General features: G+C 46.0%; 2 long non-coding RNA genes and 1 pseudogene across 2 annotated transcripts in view; 2 read left to right on the top strand and 1 right to left on the bottom strand.

Annotated features, from left to right (window-relative positions):
- The window catches only part of LOC134968999 (uncharacterized), an 86,950-nt gene that overhangs the window by 51,706 nt on the left and 10,465 nt on the right, over positions 1-24,779 (bottom strand). The window lies entirely within an intron of this gene.
- The window catches only part of LOC134968998 (uncharacterized), a 131,102-nt gene that overhangs the window by 38,186 nt on the left and 68,137 nt on the right, over positions 1-24,779 (top strand). The gene's annotated exons all lie outside the window — the stretch shown is intronic.
- LOC134971464 (5S ribosomal RNA) lies at positions 161-277 on the top strand (annotated as a pseudogene).

The raw sequence follows: 24,779 nt of genomic DNA on the forward strand, positions 1-24,779 counted from the left end.
ACTACATTTGTTTGATTGTGAACCAGGCATTCTGCATGATCTGCACATAGCACGTCTTATTCACACGTTACCTGTTTAGTTTCATCCGTGTTTTCACACGTGTCTCAGAGGTTGAGTCATCTCAGACTCCTGTGGCCAGTAGTCTACTCTGTGTACCTGTAACTACAGTCATACCGCATTGGCAATGCCCAATTCCTTCTGAACTTGGAAGCCAAGCAGTGCGGGCCCAGGTAGTACCGGTAAGGGAGACCTCCGGGAAGATTGGGTACTGTAGTCTAATCCACGTGAGACGTACACCTCTTGGGGTACAAGACGATGGCCCAGGGCGGAGCCGGCTTTCTGGATGACAATCTACTGTCACAGGCTGAACACGGCATTGTATCACTGACAGATGACGATGCTGAGAAAGTACTCTTTGACCAGATTGAATTTGATACACTTCCTGCAGAAACGACTACTGATCTATACCACCAGCTATTAAGACTCAGTAAGAGGGAAATTGACCTTAACCTTCATGGTCAATTCTTATCTGAGTATCATCATAAAAAACAAATCCCTAGAGGGTTCCGAGTCAGCAACATTCCTACTATAGGGAGAAATAACCCCACGTTTTGCAGCCGCTGGTGTGGGGTACTTAATAAATGTTCTCTATATTTAATGTTGCTAGTAATTGAGGAGGTAGGCACCGAATTAAACAGAGTTAAGACCCAGATTGACACATTTAACAGCACCCACCTTTCCACCATCAGGAATGATAAAACCTGTAACCACTTAGAAAAACTAAAAACTCAAATTGACAACTATAAGAAAGAACTTACCGCATTCAAGCAGAGCAAATTGGCTACGGTGGTATCTGACTACCAGAACCACACGGTGTATAGGTGGCTACTAGGTGACTCAAGACCTACTAGACCACAGAGAGGTTTCCGACAACGGCGTCAGGGTCGGCGACAGTACGCCACCTCGGATACTGGATCATCTGCCTCCACTTCGGAAACAGAGCAGATTGATAATCGTCGACCTCGTAACACAGCTTTTTTAGGACAGAGTTTAGACGCAGGTCTACCCCCCAGCGGGGGACGCGCAGACCACACCCAAGGAAGGGGCTACATATGGCGAAGGTGCAGGGACAAAAACAAAGTTTAGTCTTCAATTTGACAGATAGACCACATTGAGCCTTCTCTCCCGTGGCCTGTCTTTTGTACCCATGTGTCCACATAAACCCTTTGAGACGACCATTGACATGTACAAATTTGGGCGCAAACTGAGGCTCCGTGAACACTATGGGGATAGCAGCCTTGACAATAGGTCCCCCTTTCGTCCACCATCGACATACGATTCACCCTCCTCCAACCCCAGCATAAAGACGTACATTCGATTGGTAGAACAGGATATTAGCACAGGTACTCCTAGGAAGCCCTATGACAACCTTTCCAAACGGGAAAGGCAGGCACTAAGAACACTCCGAGATGATACCTCTATCGTCATTAGACCAGCAGACAAGGGGGGAGCGATCGTTGTGCAGGAGTGGGGTGACTATAACAAGGAGATTTGCAGACAGCCGATACAACTACCTATTTAGGTTGTGCTACCAACCCTATCCCCAATTTCAAAAACCAAGTGGATCGGCTATTACAACATAGCCTCCAATCCAAGTGGATCGATAAACACACCTTTGACTTTCTCACGGTTCCTCACCCAGTGTGCCCCATTATTTACACCTTACCCAAAGTCCATAAAACACTCTCTCATCCACCAGGTAGGCCAATCATTTCGGCAAGACATTCACTGCTGCAACCATTGGCAGTTTATGTGGACTCATTTTTGCAACCAATAGTACAACAGTCAGATAGCGACATCAGGGATACTAAGGATTTCCTCACCAAACTCTCCGAACTACCACAACTATGTGGAGATGTCAGATTGGCAACTATGGACGTATGCTCACTATACACCATTATTCCTCATGAAGACGGACTGCAAGCATTAAGGGAGGCCCTCGATACCCACCCTCCGGCCAACCCACCGATTGACTTCATCATTCAACTAGCTGAAGCAGCTTTGAAGCTCAATCACTTCTCCTACCTGGACAAGTATTATGTACAACAATCCGGGATCGCTATGGGTTCTAATTTGGCGCCGGCATACGCTAATATCTTCATGGCGGCCTACGAGAAGAAGCACATCCTACCAGCATATGGGGCTCACATTTTGATGTACAAACGTTTCATCGATGATATCTTTATTCTCTGGACTGGAACAACTGAGATGTTTAACCTGATGGTTGAGGCGCTGAATAAACTGGAAAACCCGGTGAAATTTACACACCAGATTGATGACCACCATATTAATTTCCTTGACATCACGGTCTCAATAGAAGACCATGTGATCAACACGACGCTCTTCAGGAAGCCCACCGACAGGAACACCCTCCTTCTTTCTACCAGCCAACATCCACCAGCACTCAAAGAGAATCTGCCCATCTCCCAATTTTTGAGGGTTATGAGGAATAACTCCTACCCAGTGAACATGGAACAACAGTTGAAGGAGATGTCGATGAGATTCCGAGAACGTGGGTACTCAGATGGCTGTGTACAACGATGTCTACACAAAGCCCGTGTAAAATTTACAGCACTGGACACAACAGACACAAGTGCCCACATCGTTACCTCAAGTTTGAATACCAACACTGATAGGATGGTCTTCACCACGACATTCGATAGCGAGTCCGGTAAGATTAACAAAGCCCTCCGTAAGAGGTGGCCCATCATTGCAACGAATACTTCACTGAAGGCAAAAAATACACGACCACCAATGATGGCGTATCGAAAATCACCGAACCTAAAACAACTCCTATTAAGACAGACAGCGACCCCGACTGCTCCGAGTAGGACAACTTGGCTGCAAGAGCAGAAACCGGGATGCTTCAAATGCACCGGCTGCACCACGTGCCGGAGCATGCTTACCGGCCCCACTTTTCCCCATCCACATTCTGGACGTCCAATCAAGATCAAATACAAACTACATTGTCTTATGGACCATGTCATTTACATCCTCACATGCCCTTGCGGGTTATATTATGTCGGGATGACATCAAGACGGTTCCGTGATAGGATGGCCAATCTTAGGACCACCATCCACCAAGCAATTGAATCCAAGAAGGCAGAACAACCAGTACCAAGACACTTTTTGGCACATCAACACCAGGTATCCAATCTCAGGTGTAAGCTGATTGATTGGGTACCTTCACCCGCCCGCGGAGGAGACCGTACTCTGACTTTGAAACGAAGAGAAAGCTATTGGATCCATAGACTAGATACGATTGCTCCTAGAGGGAGAATGAAAATAATCCTCTCTCAATATTTCTCGGCTAGCTGCGTGGAAGTTCTCATTCTACCTGCTTCCTTCCTTTTTGGACATCTGCCACAGACTTACCTGATTAAGATTCAAGCTGGCCCGATTTGTGACCTGGTTCAGTCGACATTGGCGATATTCGATTTATATACCCATAATGACTGTACCCAAACTTCACAGCACAGCCCCAACCCTATATCTGGGCTGGCGGCAAGACTTTAGTTCGCACTACTACACCATCCCCCTGAGGGGTCATCTGCGCATGACACACTGCTAAAACACCTTACTGGTCACAACTGGGCCCTAAGATGTGCCCTAAGTAGGACTGGGTATCTCTGACTTGACCCGGGTGGGCAGCCCCTCTGCCCTGAATCCTTGTTGCATATTTATGTATATATATCCCTGGGGCGAAGGCTCGCCTAGGGTAACGTTTATACACAATTGACTTTAAACCTTATTTGGCATATATCAGTTTTATTTCTGCATTGGTGTGACGCGCGTAGCGCACACTATTTTGTATGTTATGATTTGACTTATATTTATAATACTATGTGTAGTCTCCCAGGTCTCCGTTATACCGACCAACACTCCCTTGTATTACCACTTCTACATCCTTTACTCTTATGCCACTACATGTTTGTAAAAGTCCCCTGTCAGTGAGCATGATCACTGCCTGACACGCATAACACTACGAGCGTGGAACGCACTACTTCCGGTTTAGACCGGAAGTGACCTAGCGGCATTACACGTTACCATAGCAACCAGCGGTCGAGCCGGGGAAACTACTCGGCTGACCGCAGCGGCCGCAGATTACACTGTACAACTGGAAAGGCTGCCTAGAAGGGAGTCTAACATTGCTAGTTATGGTGATTGACTAGGCTGTTTATACAGCGCGGCGCCGATGGTACACAACTTCCGGTCTAACCGGAAGTGACGCGGCGGCCACTGAGACATATGATTCCGGTGTCCATTAGCATTTAGGTATATATAGGGGACCTGGGAGGCATTATGCAGGTCCTGGTTCCTCCTTGAAGCTGTTGTTGTTGCCACTGATACTCTGAATATGGATTGACTGGCATATACCTTGAGAAAGGTCCTAATATAGGACCGAAACGTTGGTGAGCCCCTTCTGTGTATACACTGTATTTGTGACATTAAGTTACATGGAACCAAGTTTTTGAATAAATGACTTTATTGTTTATACTATATCTTGCAAGTCTGGAGAGTGCTATCTTTCTCCACTGAAGTGTGGAGAAACACTGTATTGTACTAATGAGTCTGAACCTGTGATTGGATTAGACTTTGATTTGGCACCCCAGCCGTTACCTGTGTTGGGTGAGAGTGTGGGACTTCCCCTACATATTATTTGGGTATACTTAGCATGCTGAGTGTATCTTTTCCTGCACCCACTACATTTGTTTGATTGTGAACCACGCATTCTGCATGATCTGCACATAGCACGTCTTATTCACACGTTACCTGTTTAGTTTCATCCGTGTACTAATGAGTCTGACCCTGTGATTGGATTAGACTTTGATTTGGCACCCCAGCCGTTACCTGTGTTGGGTGAGAGTGTGGGACTTCCCCTACATATATATATATATATATATATATATATATATATATATATATATAAAATCTATAAATTGGCACATGGGGATTGGGGTCACAAAATATTGGGGGCCCACTGACATTGGGAGTGAGGGTATGGGGGATCTGTTACCAGTAGGGTGTGGTGGTTATAATGTTGGGAATTATTTTGCTACTGGATGTACAATTTCTTCTTGGGGGAAAGAAGTATTTTACAATAAGGGCCTATGGACACGGTGGTGTGTTGAAAAACACCCACTAAGTATTTATTTTTTAACAAAATATTTCAATGTATTTTTCTAAATATATTTTAAACTTTTTTCAATAAAAAAAAAAAGACAATATCTAAGCAGTTTCTGGAGGGGGGGATAAAAATCAGAATTGTGAGGGTTAGGATAATAATGTTAGGATTAAGGGTAAGGATTAGGATATTAGTGTTAGAGAATTAGGATTAAGGAAGTGGTTCCCAAATTTTTTGAATCACAGCGCCCTAGAGCATCATCATTTTTTTCACAGCACCCCTAGGCCAAACGTTTCTTGTTGAGAAATTTAGAAAGATATTAAATTCAGTAAATTGTGTTTATATGTCATCCTTAGGTTCAGTTATGTAGTGATGGACAGGACTTGCTTATATTTGTCCACATATTTTATGATTGGAAGCCACCAGCACTTGTTTTGTCTATTAAAATTGGCATAAATAATTTGAATTGGTCCTGGACCACCAACTCAGGGCACCCCTGCGAGTGTCCCAAGGCACCTCAGGGTGACACGGCACACCGTTTGAGAACCACTGGATAAAGGGTTATGATATTAATGTTAGGATTAAGGGTGAGGGTTAAAGTATAAGGGTGAGAGGGTATGTGGACAGATACTCATGGCCAGGTCACTGAGATTCAGCTGGGGAGAGTGTCCAGGGGGGAATGCGGTTATGTGACTGGCAGTTGGGAGACCGCCGGTCAAGATACCAGGATCCTAAACAATGCATAGCCCACTGGTTGGCATGCTGACCTACAGGGACTATTCCCACTTGTGGGTGTCCACGACACTCAGAGTGGGAATAGAACCTGTGGCATGTGCAGCGAGCCACTGAATCCTCTGAGTGGCGTTGGCATGGTGACCGGTGGTGGTCTCCCGACTGCCAGTCACACAAACCCAACAGGTCCAGGGTGAAGAGCGGAAACTATAGGGAAAAACCTAAAACTATCAGAGGTGTAGCAAGCCTTATCTCCTTGCAATGTCCAAGCAGGGTGCCCAGAAAGTAGTGTCCAGGATATGTAGAAAACAGGTGTTTGAATTAGAGAGAAGCCAAAGCAGTTCCTTCAAAGTAGCTTTAGAGAAGTAGAAATTTCAGGTCTACTTTTATCTTGCTGTTTCCCATTTGTTTAACTCATGTATAACTCTAATAATGTTGTAATGGGTGGTCTTCAGTTTGCCGGCTGTCGGGATCCCGGTGCACAGCATAGCATGGCGCATGTAGCACACCACCGTGCCCGCAGCGAGCCCGCAAGGAGCTCATTTGCACTCGTCCAGCTGTTTGTATGCTGGTGGTTGGTATGCTATCCGCCGGGAGCCCGGCCACCGGCATACCATAGTACACACGTTGTAACACACACATCCCTGCTCCCACAGAATTTATTTTCCAAAATGTATTGCTGAATTATCAAGCTTGCAAATTCTACAGCTATTAATTACTTCTGTTTAAATTTAGTTGAATTTTGTTTGCCCTATGCTGATGTCCTACCTACCTTCTCTCCTATCTGCTGCATCATGGACTCCAACTCAACTGTCTATCTTTCTCTGGAATTCCACACTATATGTTACACCTTTATAAATCACTCACCCTGCCCACTGTAACCGCCTCACCTGGTACTGTCAAGATCGACCCATGGAAATTTTATGCAGTGATTATCCCATTAGTCCACTTTTCACTTTATCCTTATATTTACCAGTTCCATGTATTTCTTATTTGCACACTGCAACCAACAGGCCTTTCAACCTCATGCAAACTCATCAGTCCATTTAAACAGATGTACATATGTTTCTCTCTCACATCCTCATGCAGTCTAAGAACAGTTGTAATATCATGATTTGCTTGCAACTCATGTATGTTTTTTGATGTAATGCTTTGCTTGTAATTGGCATTGCATGTGTGGGGAAGTTGCTCAGTGAAACATAGTATATTATTGCATGCTGTCTGGTGTTTACCTCCTTTGATCGTTTGGCCATTTATGGTCAGGTGTACTATATCTTTACATTTAGTGAGGTGTAGTCATGGTGTATATGACAGAGTCTGATTCCTGATTAGTAAAAGAAAAGAAATACCAAACACTGAGCAACATCACCAAACAGGTAATTTCAACTTTAAACTTGTCATTTATTTTATACTGTCTGGCTGGGCCGGCTCTACCATTAGGCAGATTTAGGCTGCTGCCTAGGGCTGCCTTCCATTGGAGGGCGCCACTGAATTCATCTAACAAAAAACTGAATGATATGAAAGTGACCTCCTCCTTTTACACTGCGCTGGCCACTGCTGTGGGTCTAGTCAGGTACAGCCACCACTATCAGGCTGTACCACATAATGTCTCAGCATTTCCTCTGTGCCGACACGTGTAACATAAAGTCATGTGAAGGCACATAGGGGAGGATGTAACTGTGGATCCGGGGGGGCACCTCTACGGCCGCTTCTCATAGCCCTGATGTACCTACCTCCTCCAGGCCCCTAGATCCCGGCTCTCCATCAGCAAGCAGCAATTGACTACATGTCAGCTCCCAGCAGCATTGCTGTAATGCTGCTGCCGCCTGTAAGAGGAACCAATTATCAGGGAAAACAAGGAAACAACTTTTAGGTAAGTAACCCATGGGGGTTCTGCGGGACCACAGACAGTGCAGATCTTACAGCCTGATGGGTGGTTTGCACCTGTAAACAGCATAATAGGGAAAACACAGGCACTGGGGCACAATGCAGTACATGTGGAGGTAGGGGGATCAGTAATGAACTTACATATGGGGAATGGAACACAATAAGGAGCAAACAACTATATGTATCTGTGTGTATGTGTGTGTGTATGTATGTATGTATACACATATAATTAAATATCCCCACCAGACCACATATGCGGATGCATATCTCGGCATTTAGTGAAAATGTGAAATTGGCATCAGTGTATTGTACAATCCTTAACATGCCGGATAGTTTGTATACATAGGCAGAAAAAATGGTCGCCATTCAAGGATTTGAAAGTGAAAGTATACATGCGAACAAAGTCACAAAATGTTGTGACATTGATTACAAAATACTTTTTCACCTTAAAAGTCCTTGAGTGTTGTCCCTTTCCTCTGTATATGTATAATGATGCAATTCACCCCAGCCCACCTAGTCGCAACCTGCATCTACCCTCCTAGAGGTGGTGGTGTTTTTTGTTTTTTTTTGCAGGTTAGGGGGTGCGAGGCTGAAGCTTTGCCTAGGATGCAGAGAGACCTTGCACTGGCCCTGCTGTCTGGACATGGCTACTAATAACAGATGCACAGACAAAATTCTTAAAGCTATGTGTGCAAATGCTAGGAGCTTAGGAGACTAAATTCCAGAGTTAATTGTGATAATGACAAGGGATAACCTGGATACTGTGGCAATTACAGAGTCATGGTGCAATGAGAATCATGACTTTGACATAGCTATACCAGGATACAATTTATTTAGGAAGGATAAAATGAGAAGAATAGCAGGAGGGGTAGCAATGTATGTGGGGAAAAAAGCATATATGCTACTTTAATACAAAAAATTGAATACAAATTTGAGACCCTTTGGGTCCCCATAGAAACTGGAGAGAAGAACATTATTCGCATTGGGGTGATCTGTAGACCACTAGGCTAGGGGCAGGATTTGGACAGGAACCTATTGTTGGACTGCACTAAAATGGCTTTAAAGGGAGAAGTTATAATCATGGGAGACTTTAATTTACCTGATGTTAATGGGAGAGGTCTTTTGCAAGTTCAGCTACAAGTGGCAAGTTTCTAAATTCCTTACAGGAAGCTTCTCTCAAGCAATTGGTGAGGGAGCCCACTCGCAAAGACTTAATATTAGATTTAATTCTTACATATGGTGACAGGATATTAGACATATATGTGGGTGAGCACCTGGGATCCGGTGATCATCAAGCAGTATGGTATAGTATAAAGACAGGATCCAACTCCTGTCACACAAAAACCAAGGTGTTGAATTTTAGAAATGAGGAGATGTTTAAGTGATTCATTGGCAGACTGGAGGAACTTGGAAGGAGTGCAGGAGAGATGGGAAAAACTAAAAAGTGCAATACTAAGGGCAACAGACCTTTGTATCAAAAGGGTTAGGAAAAGCACCAGGAAAAGGAAGCCAATGTGGTTCACAAAAGTAGAATCAACTAGTGAGAATGCAAAAGAAATGGCTTTTAGGAAATACAAACAGACTCAAAAGAATAACGACAAAGAGGTGTATCTTGATAGACGGAAGGGTGCTAAGAAAGTGATCAGACGTGCAAAGGCAGAAGCTGAGGAGAAAATGGCCCAGTCAGTAGATAAAGGGGGCAAAACTTTTTTTTTTAAGTATATAAGTGAAAGGAGAAAATCAAATGGAGGAATAATAAGACTTAAGACAGAGAGTGAGCATTTGGTGGAGGGAGACAAGGCAATAGCAGATCACCTAAATAATTATTTTTGTTCAGTATTTACTACAGAAGGAGAAGGGAAGGGGCCACAGTTAAGTTGCAAGGACATTCATAAAAGTAAGGTAGATGAAAGTACATTTACAGAGGAGAAGGTCCTAACAGAACTTTCAAAACTAAAAAAGTGGATAAATCAATGGGGCCAGATGGGATACACCCAAGGATAGTAAAAGAGCTAAAAGATGTGCTGGTGACACCTTTAACAGAATTATTTAACCAGTCACTAAATGCAGGTGCCATTCTAGAGGACTGGAAAAGAGCAATGTAGCACAAAAGTGGTAGCAAGGTAGAAACAAGTAACTACAGACCAGGAAGCCTTACATCAGTAGTAGGGAAAATAATAGAAAAACTATTAAAGAAAGAGTTGTGGAATATCTTAAATCAAACAACTTACAGGATCCAAAACAGCATGGATTTACTGGTGGAAGATCATGCCAAACAAATCTTATTGACTTTTTTGACTCTGACGAAAATAATAGATCAAGGGGTAGCTGTAGATGTAGCATATCTAGACTTTAGTAAGGCATTTGACACTGTCTCACATAGCAGACTACTAAATAAACTTGAAAGCATAGGGGTGGATTATAAAACAGTTAAATGGTTAAAAACCTGGTTGCAGGATAGGAAACAGACAGACAGTTGTAGTAAATGGAGTGCAATCTATGGAGGGAAATGTTACCAGTGGAGTACCCTAAGGATCTGTACTTGGACCAGTTCTCTTTAATAACTTTGTTGGTTACATTGCAAATGGTATTAAAGGGAAAGTATGCCTTTTTGCAGATGATACAAAGATATGCAACAGGGAAGACATGCCAGGAGGGGTAAAACAAATGATTGATGACCTAGGTAGGCTTGAGAAATGGTCAAGAATGTGGCAACTACAGTTTAATGCTAAACAATTCCAAATCATGCACTTGGGTCTCAAATACCCAAAGGCTAAATATAGCATCAAGGGTACTCTAATGGAAACTACTGAGGAGGAAAGGGATTTAGGAGTCACTATTTCAAGTGACTTAAAGGCAGGAAAGCAATGCAACAAAGCAATGAGAAAAGTAAGTCAGATGCTTGGTTGCATAGGGAGAGGAATCAGTAGCAGGAAAAAAGAAGTAATAATGCCACTGTATAGGTCATTGGTACGGCCCCATCTGGAATACTGTGTCCAGTTCTGGAGGCCATGGGGTATATGCAATTGCGGTCGAATTCCCGAAATTGTCGAATTTCGGGTCATTTTCGACCAAAAAAAAAATTCGCCTATGCAATTCAGTGCTTTCCGACCAAAAAACGGACTTTCAAAATTCGACTTTTTGAAATTCGAATTTTTGCAAATTCGACTTTTCTGCAATGATATAAGTGCTGCAATTCGACCAAAGCATATTCAATTCAAGTTTGGAAATTCGACAGCAGTGCTTTTAGACAGCAAATTCGTCATTTTCAATCCGCCACACTTTGGAGGGTGAAAACAAATAAAAAAATTTTAAACATGTTTTTTTTTGTGGTTTTTTTTTTGGGAATAGCAGATCTATTTATATTAGAAGGGATTAGGTACTTTTTTTTTTTTTTTTGGAGGCACAAATATTATTTATATATTTTTTAAAATATTATTTTTTTAAATTTTTTTTATTTTATTGCTGGAACGGTAAAATCCTAAAAAAAAATGGCGTGGGGTCCCCCCTCCAAAGCATAACCAGCCTCGGGCTCTTCGAGCTGGTCCTGGTTCTAAAAATGCGGGGGGAAAATTGACAGGGGATCCCCCGTATTTTTAAAACCAGCACCGGGCTCTGCGCCTGGTGCTGGTGCCAAAAATACGGGGGACAAAAAGCGTAGGGGTCCCCCGTATTTTTAACACCAGCATCGGGCTCCACTAGCTGGACAGATAATGCCACAGCCGGGGGTCACTTTTATGCCGTGCCCTGCGGCCGTGGCATTAAATATCCAACTAGTCACCCCTGGCCGGGGTACCCTGGGGGAGTGGGGACCCCTTCAATCAAGGGGTCCCCCCCCCAGCCACCCAAGGGCCAGGGGTGAAGCCCGAGGCTGTCCCCCCCATCCAATGGGCTGCGGATGGGGGGGCTGATAGCCTTTTGTGATCATGAAAAGAATATTGTTTTTTTCAGCAGTACTACAAGTCCCAGCAAGCCTCCCCCGCAAGCTGGTACTTGGAGAACCACAAGTACCAGCATGCGGGAGAAAAGCGGGCCCGCTGGTACCTGTAGTACTACTGGAAAAAAAATACCCAAATAAAAACAGGACACACACACCGTCGACAGTAAAACTATATTACACACTGCCGACACACACATACTTACCTATGTTCACACGCCGACATCGGTCCTCTTCTCCATGTAGAATCCACGGATACCTGAAAATAAAAGATCAATATACTCACCTCAACCAGGGTCCAGAGATAAATCCACGTACTTGGAGAAAATAACAAACCGGACACCCGACCAAACGGACTGAAAGGGGTCCCATGCTGACACATGGGACCCCTATCCCCGAATGCAGAGAGACCTCTCAGTGACAGCTGTCACTGAAAGGTCTCTAAAGCCAATCAGGAAGCGCAACTTCGTTGCGCTCACCTGATTGGCTGTGCGCTGTCTGAACTCAGACAGCGCATCGCACAGCCCCGTCCATTATATTCAATGGTGGGAACTTAGCGGCTAGCGGTGAGGTCACCCGCCGGTCAGCGGCTGACCGCGGGTTAACCCCACCGCTACCCGCAAAGTTCCCACCATTGAAAGTAATGGAGCGGCTTTGCGATGCGCTGTCTGACAGCACAGACAGCGCACAGCCAATCAGGTGAGCGCCACGGAAGTAGCGCTTCCTGATTGGCTGAAGGGACTTCAGTGACAGGAGTCACGTGATGTCCCGGCATTCGGGAGAAAGGGGTCTGATGTGTCAGCATGGGACCCCTTTCAGTCCGGTATGGAGCGGGTATTTGCGTTTTGTTTTTTTTACAAGTATGTGGATTTATCTCTCTGGACGTGGATTTATCTCTGGACGCTGGAAGGTGAGTATAATTTTTTCACAGGTACCTCGGATCGTCGGAGACCGTGGCAGTCGGCGTGTCAACATAGGTAAGTATGTGTGTGTCGGTAGTGTGTAATAAAGTTTTACTTTCACGGTGTGTGTGTAGTGTTTTTATTAGGGTATTTTTTTTCCAGTAGTACTACAGGTACCAGCGGGCCCGTTTTTCTCCCGCATGCAGGTACTTGTGGTTCTCCAAGTACCAGCTTGCGGGGGAGGCTTGCTGGGACTTGTAGTACTACTGGAAAAAACAATATCTTTTTATTATCACAAAAGGCTATCAGCCCCCCCATCCGCAGCCCATTGGATGGGGGGGGACAGCCTCGGGCTTCACCCCTGGCCCTTGGGTGGCTGGGGGGGGGGACCCCTTGATTAAAGGGGTCCCCAATCCCCCAGGGTACCCCGGCCAGGGGTGACTAGTTGGGTAGTTAATGCCACGGCCGCAGGGCACGGCATAAAAGTGACCCCCGGCTGTGGCATTATCTGTCCAGCTAGTGGAGCCCGATGCTGGTGTTAAAAATACGGGGGACCCCTACTCTTTTTGTCCCCCGTATTTTTGGCACCAGGCGCAGAGCCCGGTGCTGGTTTTAAAAATACGGGGGATCCCTGCCCAATTTTTCCCCTGCATTTTTAGAACCAGGACCAGCTCGAAGAGCCCGAGGCTGGTTATACTTTGGAGGGGGGACCCCACGCCATTTTTTTTCCGTGTTTTTCCCGTTTTTTCCCGTTTTTTAAAATCGCGGCAAAATCCGCCAAATCGGCCGATTTTCGCCCGCGATTCTGGCGAATCCGTTTTTCATTGAATATGGTGAATTCCGGCAGCCACCTGCCGGAATTCACCTGGCGAATTTAGTCGAATTAAAAAACGGCGAAAAATTGCCGCGTTTCGCCGTGAATTGCATATACCCCCATATCTCCAGAAGGATATAAATACATTAGAGTGTGTACAAAGAAGGGCAACTAAAATGGTGCATGGCCTACATCACAAAACTTACCCAGAAAGGCTAAAAGATCTTAACATGTATAATTTGGAGGCGAGAAGGGAAAGGGGGGACATGATTGAAACTTTCAAATATACCAAGGTTCTTAACAAAGTTCAGGAGGGAAACATTCTTCAAAGGAAGAGAAGTATTAGAACTCGAGGACATATACTGAAACTGGAGGGAGGCAGGTTCAGGGGAAATTTAATGAAAAATGACTTCACAGAAAGGGTAGTGGATAAGTGGAATAGCCTCCCATTAGAGGTGGTAGAGGCTAAGACGGTAGAGCAATTTAAACATGCTTGGGATAGGCATATGAATATCCTTACAAAGAATTAAGATTCAAAAAGGGAAGCGATTTCCTAAAGGATAAAAAAAAGGGGGCAGACTAGATGGGCCAAGTGGTTCTTATCTGCCGTCAAATTCTATGTTTCTATGTAACATAGTGTAAACAACATGGCTTCCTCATCTGGTGCTCTGTGTAGAATAAAAAATGTATGGTTTAGATGAACTTGCAAGGATCATGCCAAGCATTTTATCTCCTCCATTATGTAGAAAAAAAGTTTATAGAGAACTAGTTCTCTGGTGGTATGCCAATTCCACCCTCCTGGCGCTAATTTTAAAATTAATTATAGAATAATACAAAAAGATACAATACACTGCAGCGTGTGTTTCAAGACTTGGTTAGAGTCTTCAGCATGTATAGGTAAAGTGTAAAATGAAAACACTGCGCTGTGAGGTATCTATTTGTTATTTCAATAAACCAAATATAAACGATCTAAATATGTAAACATATATAGTGGCTGTATATATATCAGAGATGAGGTCGGGAGACTTCCGTAATTAGCACATAAATACATTTATTTCATAATACATGTTAAAAACAAAAACTAAAATCCTAATCTAATATGCATGCATAGCTTTCAAATCAAGAACAAGAGGAGATTTTCCTGATCAGCATGTGAATAAATATATTGTTAATTTACATAGAAACATAGAATTTGACGGCAGATAAGAACCACTTGGCCCATCTAGTCTGCCCCATTTTTTTTTTCTTTTAGGCAATCGCTTCCCTTTTTGAATCTTAATTCTTTGTAAGGATATTCATATGCCTATCCCAAGCATGTTTAAATTGCTCTACCGACTTAGCCTCTACCACCTCTGATGGGAGGCTATTCCACTTATCCACTACTCTTTCTGTGAAGTCATTTTTCCTTAAATTTCCCCTGAACCTGCCTCCCTCCAGTTTCAGTATATGTCCTCGAGTTTAAATCAATAATAAATTAACAATATATTTATTCACATGCTGATCAGGAAAATCTCCTCTTGTTCTTGATTTGAAAGCTATGCATGCATATTAGATTAGGATTTTAGTTTTTGTTTTTAACATGTATTATGAAATAAATGTATTTATGTGCTAATTACGGAAGTCTCCCGACCTCATCTCTGATATATATACAGCCACTATATATGTTTACATATTTAGATTGTTTATATTTGGTTTATTGAAATAACAAATAGATACCTCAAAGCGCGGTGTTTTCATTTTACACTCCTCCATTATGTGTCATCAATTCCAGGCATGGCCTTTTCTGCCCAGTGAATTGCCAGGTGGAAGTAAGTCCTGTCTCATCCCTCCCACAAAGTAACCTTTACAATGTGCCGAACGTGGCTGGCTCACCTGGTGATCACTATGATGTGCGATAGACGGGATGCCGGCGGTTAGAATACTGACAGCAGCATCCCATCCATCATAATCCCGACAGCCCACCAGTAAGTCCCCTATCCCTCGTCTGCCCCCTACCCGAACCCTCCCTGGTGGTGCCTAACCCTCCCTGCTTTGTGCCTAACCCTCCCTTCCCTGCTGCCTAATCCTAACCCTCCCTGCTTGATACCTAACCCTAACCTCCCCTTCTATGTGCCTAACCCTCCCCTCACCGGTCCCTAACCCTAACCTCCCCTTCTATGTGCCTAACCCTCCCCTCCCCGGTCCCTAACCCTAACCTTCCCTTATATGTGCATAACCCTCCCCTCCCCGGTCCCTAACCCTAACCTTCCTGGCCCTGCAGCCTAACCCCCTTCATCTGTCTAAACCTAACCCCCTGCGGCAGTGCAATTGGAATGTCGGCTGTCAGTAATGTGACACCAGCATCCCATGCAGCATCGGTATCTCAATGTCGGCATTGCCTCCTACTTCTGGGATCCCGGCATCTGTATATCAATCGCCGGGATCCCATCTGTTGGAAAGCTAACTGCTTCCCCTCACCTGGTATGTTTGTGGATGGGATAAAAAATACATGTAACAGATGGTTATGTTGGGATACTAGCATTAGGTCACTGCAATCACCCCATTTTGTGTCATCTCTTCTAGGTGTGACTGATTCTACCCCGGGTGCACCCAACATGACTGCCGCTCCTTGTACCTTTCTTGGATTGAATATATAACCCATAGACTGTATTACCCAAAATGACTGCACCAACCCTGCATAAAGTGTTTTTCTACTTGCTGTAATACTTTCTTATTTTCTGTTATTTATGGATCTGATTGCATTTGATCATGATACAGGATTACTTACTGTTCTTAATGCTAGCCATACATCAGAACAATATCATTCCAAACGATAATCTGGCAGTGCATAGGAACAAATGATAACCAGCCATTTGCTGCCAAGTGAAAAAAATAAGGAAGAAAACGGTCTGGCCAACTAGTCAAGAAACTTACACCAGTTTGATTTTTCTCAACTAATCATTCTAGTATAGGGGGAACTTTCCCTCTAACTGAAAGATAAGTAGGTGGACACTGACCCACCCCTAGAGCAGCCAGCACCATACACTACCCTCCCCAGTACAGCCCCCCAGCAGCAACGATAGCACCTAGTTATCACTACCCCAGAGCAGCCAGCACCATACACTACTCTCCCTAGTACAGCCACCAGCAGCAGCGATAGCAACTAGTTATCACTACCCCAGAGCAGCCAGCACCATACACTACCCTCCCCAGTACAGCCACCAGCAGCAGCGATAGCACCTAGTTATCACTACCCCAGAGCAGCCAGCATCATACACTACCCTCCCCAGTACAGCCCCCAGCAGCAGCGATAGCACCTAGTTATCACTACCCCAGAGCAGCCAGCACCATACACTACCCTCCCCAGTACAGCCCCCAGCAGCAGTGATAGCACCTAGTTATCACTACCCCAGAGCAGCCAGCACCATACACTACCCTCCCCAGTACAGCCACCAGCAGCAGTGATAGCACCTAGTTATCACTACCCCAGAGCAGCCAGCACCATACACTACCCTCCCCAGTACAGCCACAAGCAGCAGTGATAGCACCTAGTTATCACTACCCCAGAGCAGCCAGCACCATACACTCCCCTCCCCAGTACAGCCACCAGCAGCAGCGATAGCACCTAGTTATCACTACCCCAGAGCAGCCAGCACTGTACACTACCCTCCCCAGTACAGCCCCCAGCAGCAGCGATAGCACCTAGTTATCACTACCCCAGAGCAGCCAGCACCATACACTACCCTCCCCAGTACAGCCACCAGCAGCAGCGATAGCACCTAGTTATCACTACCCCAGAGCAGCCAGCACTGTACACTACCCTCCCCAGTACAGCCCCCAGCAGCAGCGATAGCACCTAGTTATCACTACCCCAGAGCAGCCAGCACCATACACTACCCTCCCCAGTACAGCCACCAGCAGCAGCGATAGCACCTAGTTATCACTACCCCAGAGTAGCCAGCACCATACACTACCCTCCCCAGTACAGCCCCCAGCAGCAGCGATAGCACCTAGTTATCACTACCCCAGAGCAGCCAGCACCATACACTACCCTCCCCAGTACAGCCACCAGCAGCAGCGATAGCACCTAGTTATCACTACCCCAGAGTAGCCAGCACCATACACTGCCCTCCCCAGTACAGCCCCCAGCAGCAGCGATAGCACCTAGTTATCACTACCCCAGAGCAGCCAGCACCATACACTACCCTCCCCAGTACAGCCACCAGCAGCAGCGATAGCACCTAGTTATCACTACCCCAGAGTAGCCAGCACCATACACTGCCCTCCCCAGTACAGCCCCCAGCAGCAGCGATAGCACCTAGTTATCACTACCCCTAGAGCAGCCAGCACCATACACTACCCTCCCCAGTACAGCCCCCAGCAGCAGCGATAGCACCTAGTTATCACTACCCCAGAGCAGCCAGCACTGTACACTACCCTCCCCAGTACAGCCAGCCACCAGCAGCAGCGATAGCACCTATTTATCACTACCCCTAGAGCAGCCAGCACCATACACTACCCTCCCCAGTACAGCTACCAGCAGCAGTGATAGCACCTAGTTATCACTACCCCAGAGCAGCCAGCACCATACACTACCCTCCCCAGTACAGCCACCAGCAGCAGTGATAGCACCTAGTTATCACTACTCCAGAGCAGCCAGCACCATACACTACCCTCCCCAGTACAGCCACCAGCAGCAGTGATAGCACCTAGCTATCACTACTCCAGAGCAGCCAGCACCATACACTACCCTCCCCAGTACAGCCACCAGCAGCAGTGATAGCACCTAGTTATCACTACCCCAGAGCAGCCAGCACCATACACTACCCTCCCCAGTACAGCCCCCAGCAGCAGCGATAGCACCTAGTTATCACTACCCCAGAGCAGCCAGCACTGTACAATCCCCCCTTCAAGACAACCAGTACTTGTCACCTAGCCTCTCTATAAATTGGTGTCCGGTCTTTGGGTCCTCAACACTTAGGTCAACACTCAATAGGTTGACCACTATTAGTCAACATGCATCAGGTTGACATGGCAAAGGTCGACACATGAAAAGGTCAACATGAGTTTTTCACATTTTTTCTTAATTTTTTTGAACTTTTTCATACTTTATGATCCACGTGAACTACATTTGGGAATAATAACCCGAAGCACGGTGAGCAAAGCAAACCATGCAAGGAGACACGGGGTGTAATTCAGGCCCGATTACTGCTGTGCATTTTCCCACAGTGGGCAATCGTGTCTGAACTGCGCATGCACCTCAATGCGCAGGTGCGTCGGTCCGCAGTGACGGGGATCGCCCGGCAAGATGGTGCAAACAAAGTAATTGCATGGGCGATCGCAAGGTGACTGACAGGAAGAGGCTATTTGTGGGTGGTAACTGACCATATTAGAGGAGTGTCCGGAAAAACACAGGAGGATCCAGGCATTTGGAAGAAGGGTTTCTGACGTCAGCTCCGGCCCCGATCATCGCAGCAGCTGAGTAAGTCCTGGGCTATACAGAGACTGCACAAACTTTTGTTTGTGCAGCTCTCCGCACATGCGATCGCACACCTGCACAGAGAATTCCCCCCGCTGTAGGCGACGATTACCTGATCGCAGGCATGAAAAAAAAACACACTAACGATCATGTATTAATTAGGCCCACGGGGCACTAATTGAGGTTCCCGGTCACTTTACAAAGAAAACAACACCCCCCCCAAAAAAAACAACAACTAATGTCGACCTTTTCCAGGTCGACCTAATTACTGTGTCAACCTAGTCACTGTCGAGCAATAGTGGTCAACCTAATGACTGTCGACCTAGTTACTGTCAGCCCTATAATCCACACCCCTATAAGTCAGCCGGTGATATATAAATAAAGACTATATATATTCTCAATAAAAGAAACCAGCACCTCCAATTAATGCATAATAAATCCTTTATCAAAAAACATGTGTTGAATGAATAAAACACCAAAGGCATCAAAGAGCAGTATCAGAACAAGCACATGGGGTACCTGCTGGAAGCAAACTGCATAGCTCCGCAGTGTAGCAGCTGATCATGATGCAAGCCTCCGGTGACAGTAGGTTAGTGAGTCATCAAGCCATTTCGGTGCTCAAAAAGGCACCTTCATCCTGGATCAGCTGCTACACTGCGGAGCTATGCAGTTTGCTTCCAGCAGGTATCCCATGTGCTTGTTCTGATACTCCTTTTTGATGCCTTTGCTGTTTAATTCAAATAACACATATATTTTGATAAAGGATTTATTATGCATTAATTGGAGGTGCTTGTTTCTTTTATTGAGACTACTGCAACTGATTATGTGACCAGCACTCTTACCATGGACTATAATTGTGTGCGGCAGGCTATAAAAATTATATATATATATATATATATATATATACACACATACACATACACATACACACACACATACACATACTGTCTTTTGTTGCCCATTATATTCAGCATGGTTGGTTTTACATCTATATTGTGTTCAGGGCCGGTTCTACCCCTTGTGGCACCCAGTGCGAGAGTTTCCACTGGCGCCCCCCCCCCCCCCCCCCCCTCCGTGGCAAAACAGTTAGTGTGCGGGGGGCGTGGCTTCATAGGGGAGGGGCGTGGCCAGTTATGCTCACATTAGCTGTGCTCCCCAGTTGATTTGCCCCCTCTTTATTTGCCCCCAGTAGTTGTGCCCCCTCTTTATTTGCCCCCAGTAGTTGTGCCCCCTCTTTATTTGCACCTCCTCTTTATTTGCCCCCAGTAGTTGTGTCCCCAGTATTTGTGCCTCCTCTTTATTTGCCCCCAGTAGTTGTGCCCTCTCTTTATTTGCCCCCAGTATTTGTGCCTCCTCTTTATTTGCCCCCAGTTGTTGTGCACCCTCTTTATTTGCCCCCTGTCGCTGTGCCCCCGCTTACAAACACACACACACACAAAATAATAAAACAATACTTACCACTGCCCCGCTCCTGCTTCTTCTGCTGCTGCTGCTCCGTCAGTCTGGCCGCCCGCTCCTCTCTATGGGAGAGACGTCAATGACGTCTCTCCCATAGCGCCGCACAGACACTAAAGGTCAATAACGACCTCTAGTGTCTGTGCCTGGAGCCGGCTGCAGCGGACGCCCACACAGCCCACGGCATCTGCTGCAGCCGTGGAGCGGAGTGCGGGCAGGCTGCGGTGCCTCCGGGGTGACTGCGGCCGCACCCCCCAGGCCGCAGCGCCCCGGGCAAAGGCACTGCTTGCCCGCACCAAGGACCGCTCCTGATTGTGTTACAGCTACATTGTGCTACATTTACATTGTGAGATACAAAGTGCTGTTCTTATACATTTTTGCAGCTAAGTCAAAACACAAAATAAGCTGTGATACATTGGTATAATAAAAAATATAATTGGTAAAATTAAAATAAAATCACACATATTGAAATAAAAAAAAATATTTATTCAAAACATGCAGAAGTAGGCAGACACTATGGGGTATATTTACTAAAATTCGTATTTTCCCATCTGAGGTCAAAGTTCAATCACGAATGACATCGAAAGTGTAAATTTGCAACTTTTTGAATTTAGTACGACTAATTTACTAAGCTGCCGTATTCTGCATTTTCGGTTTTCCTGATGTCGATGTCATTCGTTTTTTTTGGCAGTGTTTTACGTGAGTGTCTTGTAAAACACTGCCGACTTTAATACAATGAATCTCGGCCGGTCCTGAGAGATCCGTGCTGGGCTTCATTGATTTAATTTTTTTTAAAAGGTGCACAGTGTTAAAATCCTTAAAAAAATTGCGCGGGGTCCCCCCTCCTAAGCAAAACCAGCCTCGTGCTCTTTGAGCCGGTCCTGGTTGCAAAAATATGGGGGGGGAAATGTCAGAGGTTCCCCCATATTTAAACAACCAGCACCGGGCTCTGCGCCTGGTCCTGGTTCCAAAAATACGGGTGACAAAAAGCGTAGGGGTCCCCCGTATTTCTGAAACCAGCATCGGGCTCCACTAGCCAGATACATAATGCCACAGACGGGGGACACTTTTATATAGGTCCCAGCGGCCCTGGCATTACATAACCAACTAGTCACGCCTGGCCGGGGTACCCTGGAGGAGTGGGGACCCCTTCAATCAAGGGGTCCCCCCCCCTCCAGCAACCCAAGGGCCAGGGGTGAAGCCCGAGGCTGTCCCCCCCATCCAAGGGCTGCGGATGGGAGGCTGATAGCCTTTTTGTAAAAAAATGAATATTGTTTTTAGTAGCAGTACTACAAGTCCCAGCAAGCCTCCCCCGCAAGCTGGTACTTGGAGAACCACAAGTACCAGCATGCGGAGGAAAACCGGGCCCGCTGGTACCTGTAGTACTACTACTAAAAAAATACCCCAATAAAAACATAAGACACACACCTTGAAAGTAAAACTTTAATGCATACATCCACACCTCCATATACACATACTTACCTATGTTCACATGAGGGTCGGTCCTCTTCTCCATGTAGAATCCATGGTGTACCTGTTGAAAAAATTATACTCACAAAATCCAGTGTAGAAGGCTCCTCTTGTAATCCATTTGTAATCCAGGTACTTGGCAAAATAACAAAACGAACACCCGACCTCGCACTGAAAGGGGCCCCATGTTTTCACATGGGACCCCTTTCCCCGAATGCCAGAAACCCCCTCTGACTTATGTCTAAGAGGGTTCCATCAGCCAATCAGGGAGCGCCACATTGTGGCACCCTCCTGATTGGCTGTGTGCTCCTGTACTGTATGACAGGCAGCACCCGGCAATGTTACAATGTAGCGCCTATGCGCTCCATTATAACCAATGGTGGGAACTTTATGGTCAGCGGTTGACCGAAAGTAACCTCACCGCTGACCACAAAGTTCCCACCATTGGTTATAATGGAGCGCATAGGCGCTACATTGTAACATTGCCGGGTGCTGCCTGTCATACAGTACAGGAGCACACAGGCAATCAGGAGGGTGCCACAATGTGGCGCTCCCTGATTGGCTGATGGAACCCTCTTAGACATAAGTCAGAGGGGGTTTCTGGCATTCGGGGAAAGGGGTCCCATGTGAAAACATGGGGCCCCTTTCAGTGCGAGGTCGGGTGTTCGTTTTGTTATTTTGCCAAGTACCTGGATTACAAATGGATTACAAGAGGAGCCTTCTACACTGGATTTTGTGAGTATAATTTTTTCAACAGGTACACCATGGATTCTACATGGAGAAGAGGACCGACCCTCGTGTGAACATAGGTAAGTATGTGTATATGGAGGTGTGGATGTATGCATTAAAGTTTTACTTTCAAGGTGTGTGTCTTATGTTTTTATTGGGGTATCTTTTTTAGTAGTAGTACTACAGGTACCAGCGGGCCCGGTTTTCCTCCGCATGCTGGTACTTGTGGTTCTCCAAGTACCAGCTTGCGGGGGAGGCTTGCTGGGACTTGTAGTACTGCTACTAAAAACAATATTCATTTTTTTACAAAAAGGCTATCAGCCTCCCATCCGCAGCCCTTGGATGGGGGGGGGGGGGGGACAGCCTCGGGCTTCACCCCTGGCCCTTGGGTGGCTGGAGGGGGGGACCCCTTGATTGAAGGGGTCCCCACTCCTCCAGGGTACCCCGGCCAGGGGTAACTAGTTGGTTATGTAATGCCAGGGCCGCTGGGACCTATATAAAAGTGTCCCCCGGCTGTGGCATTATGTATCTGGCTAGTGGAGCCCGGTGCTGGTTTCAGAAATACGGGGGACCCCTACGCTTTTTGTCCCCCGTATTTTTGGAACCAGGACCAGGTGCAGAGCCCGGTGCTGGTTGTTTAAATATGGGGGAACCCCTATCATTTTTTCCCCCATATTTTTTCAACAAGGGCCGGCTCAAAGACCCCGAGGCTGGTTTTGCTTAGGAGGGGGGACCCCACGCATTTTTTTTTTTTTTTAAATAACACTTTCCCATCCCCTTCCCACTAATAAACATGCACGGATCTCATGGATCCGTGCATGCCTATCCAAACACGGGGGGGGGGAAAGCAGGTCTGTTTTTTTTTAGCACTTTTTCACGAATTGTATTTCAGCACGGCAGTGTTTGGCTATTGTCGGCAGTGTTTGTGATTTGCACTTTTTAGTAAATGACCGATTTCTACCAAATTGCAGGCGTATTTGAGCGATGGTGTATTGATTCGTAATTTTTTCCTAGGAATTCCAAAATATTTCGAATGCCCTCATCACTGCCGAGATTTTTGCTTAGTAAATTCCCGAGATGACACTTTGAAGAAAAAACGTCATCTCGGTCAAAATCGGGACCTTAGTAAATATACCCCTATCTGTCTACTTCTGTGACATCACAAGTTGGAGGGAAGTTGGCTGGTTTAATAATAACGTTTTCTAGTTGGCTACTCTGATGAGAAATTTGGTTAGATGTGTGAAGCACCATTTTCAGTTGTATAGACCAGTTGGTCAGTTGGATGGCTGGAGGAAAGTTGGTCTTATTTTCGGAGGCTAGTAGTGATAAGGGTGCTGGCAGAAAAGATTGCATGAGGAATGCAACCATGCTGCTGCTAGCTGTTACTGGACAGCTTATTGCATGAGACTAAAGATTCTGGGATGAACCACTTGCATGATTACACTACAATTGGTGTATGAGTGCCTTGCATGTGTTCCTTCAGCAGGGTTGGATTGGGCCATGGGAATACTGGAATGGTTTGCTGGTGGGCTTGGCCCCATGGCCCCACCCTCTCCCAGGCCCCACCCTCTCCTTACTGGCTGTGCTTCCCCCATTCCTGGCCAATTCATATATTGTGCCCCAGTCTGCCCATAAGTGGGCACTAAGACTCATTGGTGGAAGAGGGGGGAGAGAGGGAGGCTGCTGGACACTGTGGAGGGAGAGAGACACTGCTGGGGGCAGAGAGGGGGGCATGATAGCTGCTGCAGGGGGAGAGAGCCACAGTGGGGGGCACAAAGGGATTGCTGGCTGCTGTGGGGTGTCAGAGAGGGTGTTTGCTATTCACTGCTGGAGGGAGAGAGGGGCCTGCTGGTGTCTACTGCACAGGGGGGGGGGGTGTATGTGCTTAAGTGGGTGTCAGGGGTCCCTGCTATGAGCCTCCTAAACTGTGCTCATGTCTATATATACATTTGTGTCAGTGTGTCAGCATCTGTTTGTGTGTCCACATCAGTGTGTCAGCATCAGTGTGTCAGCATCAGTCTGTGTGTCAGCATCAGTGTCCCCAACCCACCCCACCCCTGCAACCCAAGGATGTACACTATCCACCAAATATTTTATTGTGGAGCTCAATGTGTTTTTTTTTTCCATGTGAGGGCCAATGTTTTTATTTTTTTATCTGTGGGAGCCAATGTGTTTTATTTTTTTCCTGTGGGGGATAGTTTTTTATTTTT

Source organism: Pseudophryne corroboree, chromosome 11, assembly GCF_028390025.1.
Source record: "Pseudophryne corroboree isolate aPseCor3 chromosome 11, aPseCor3.hap2, whole genome shotgun sequence".
Taxonomy (NCBI): Eukaryota; Metazoa; Chordata; class Amphibia; order Anura; family Myobatrachidae; genus Pseudophryne; species Pseudophryne corroboree.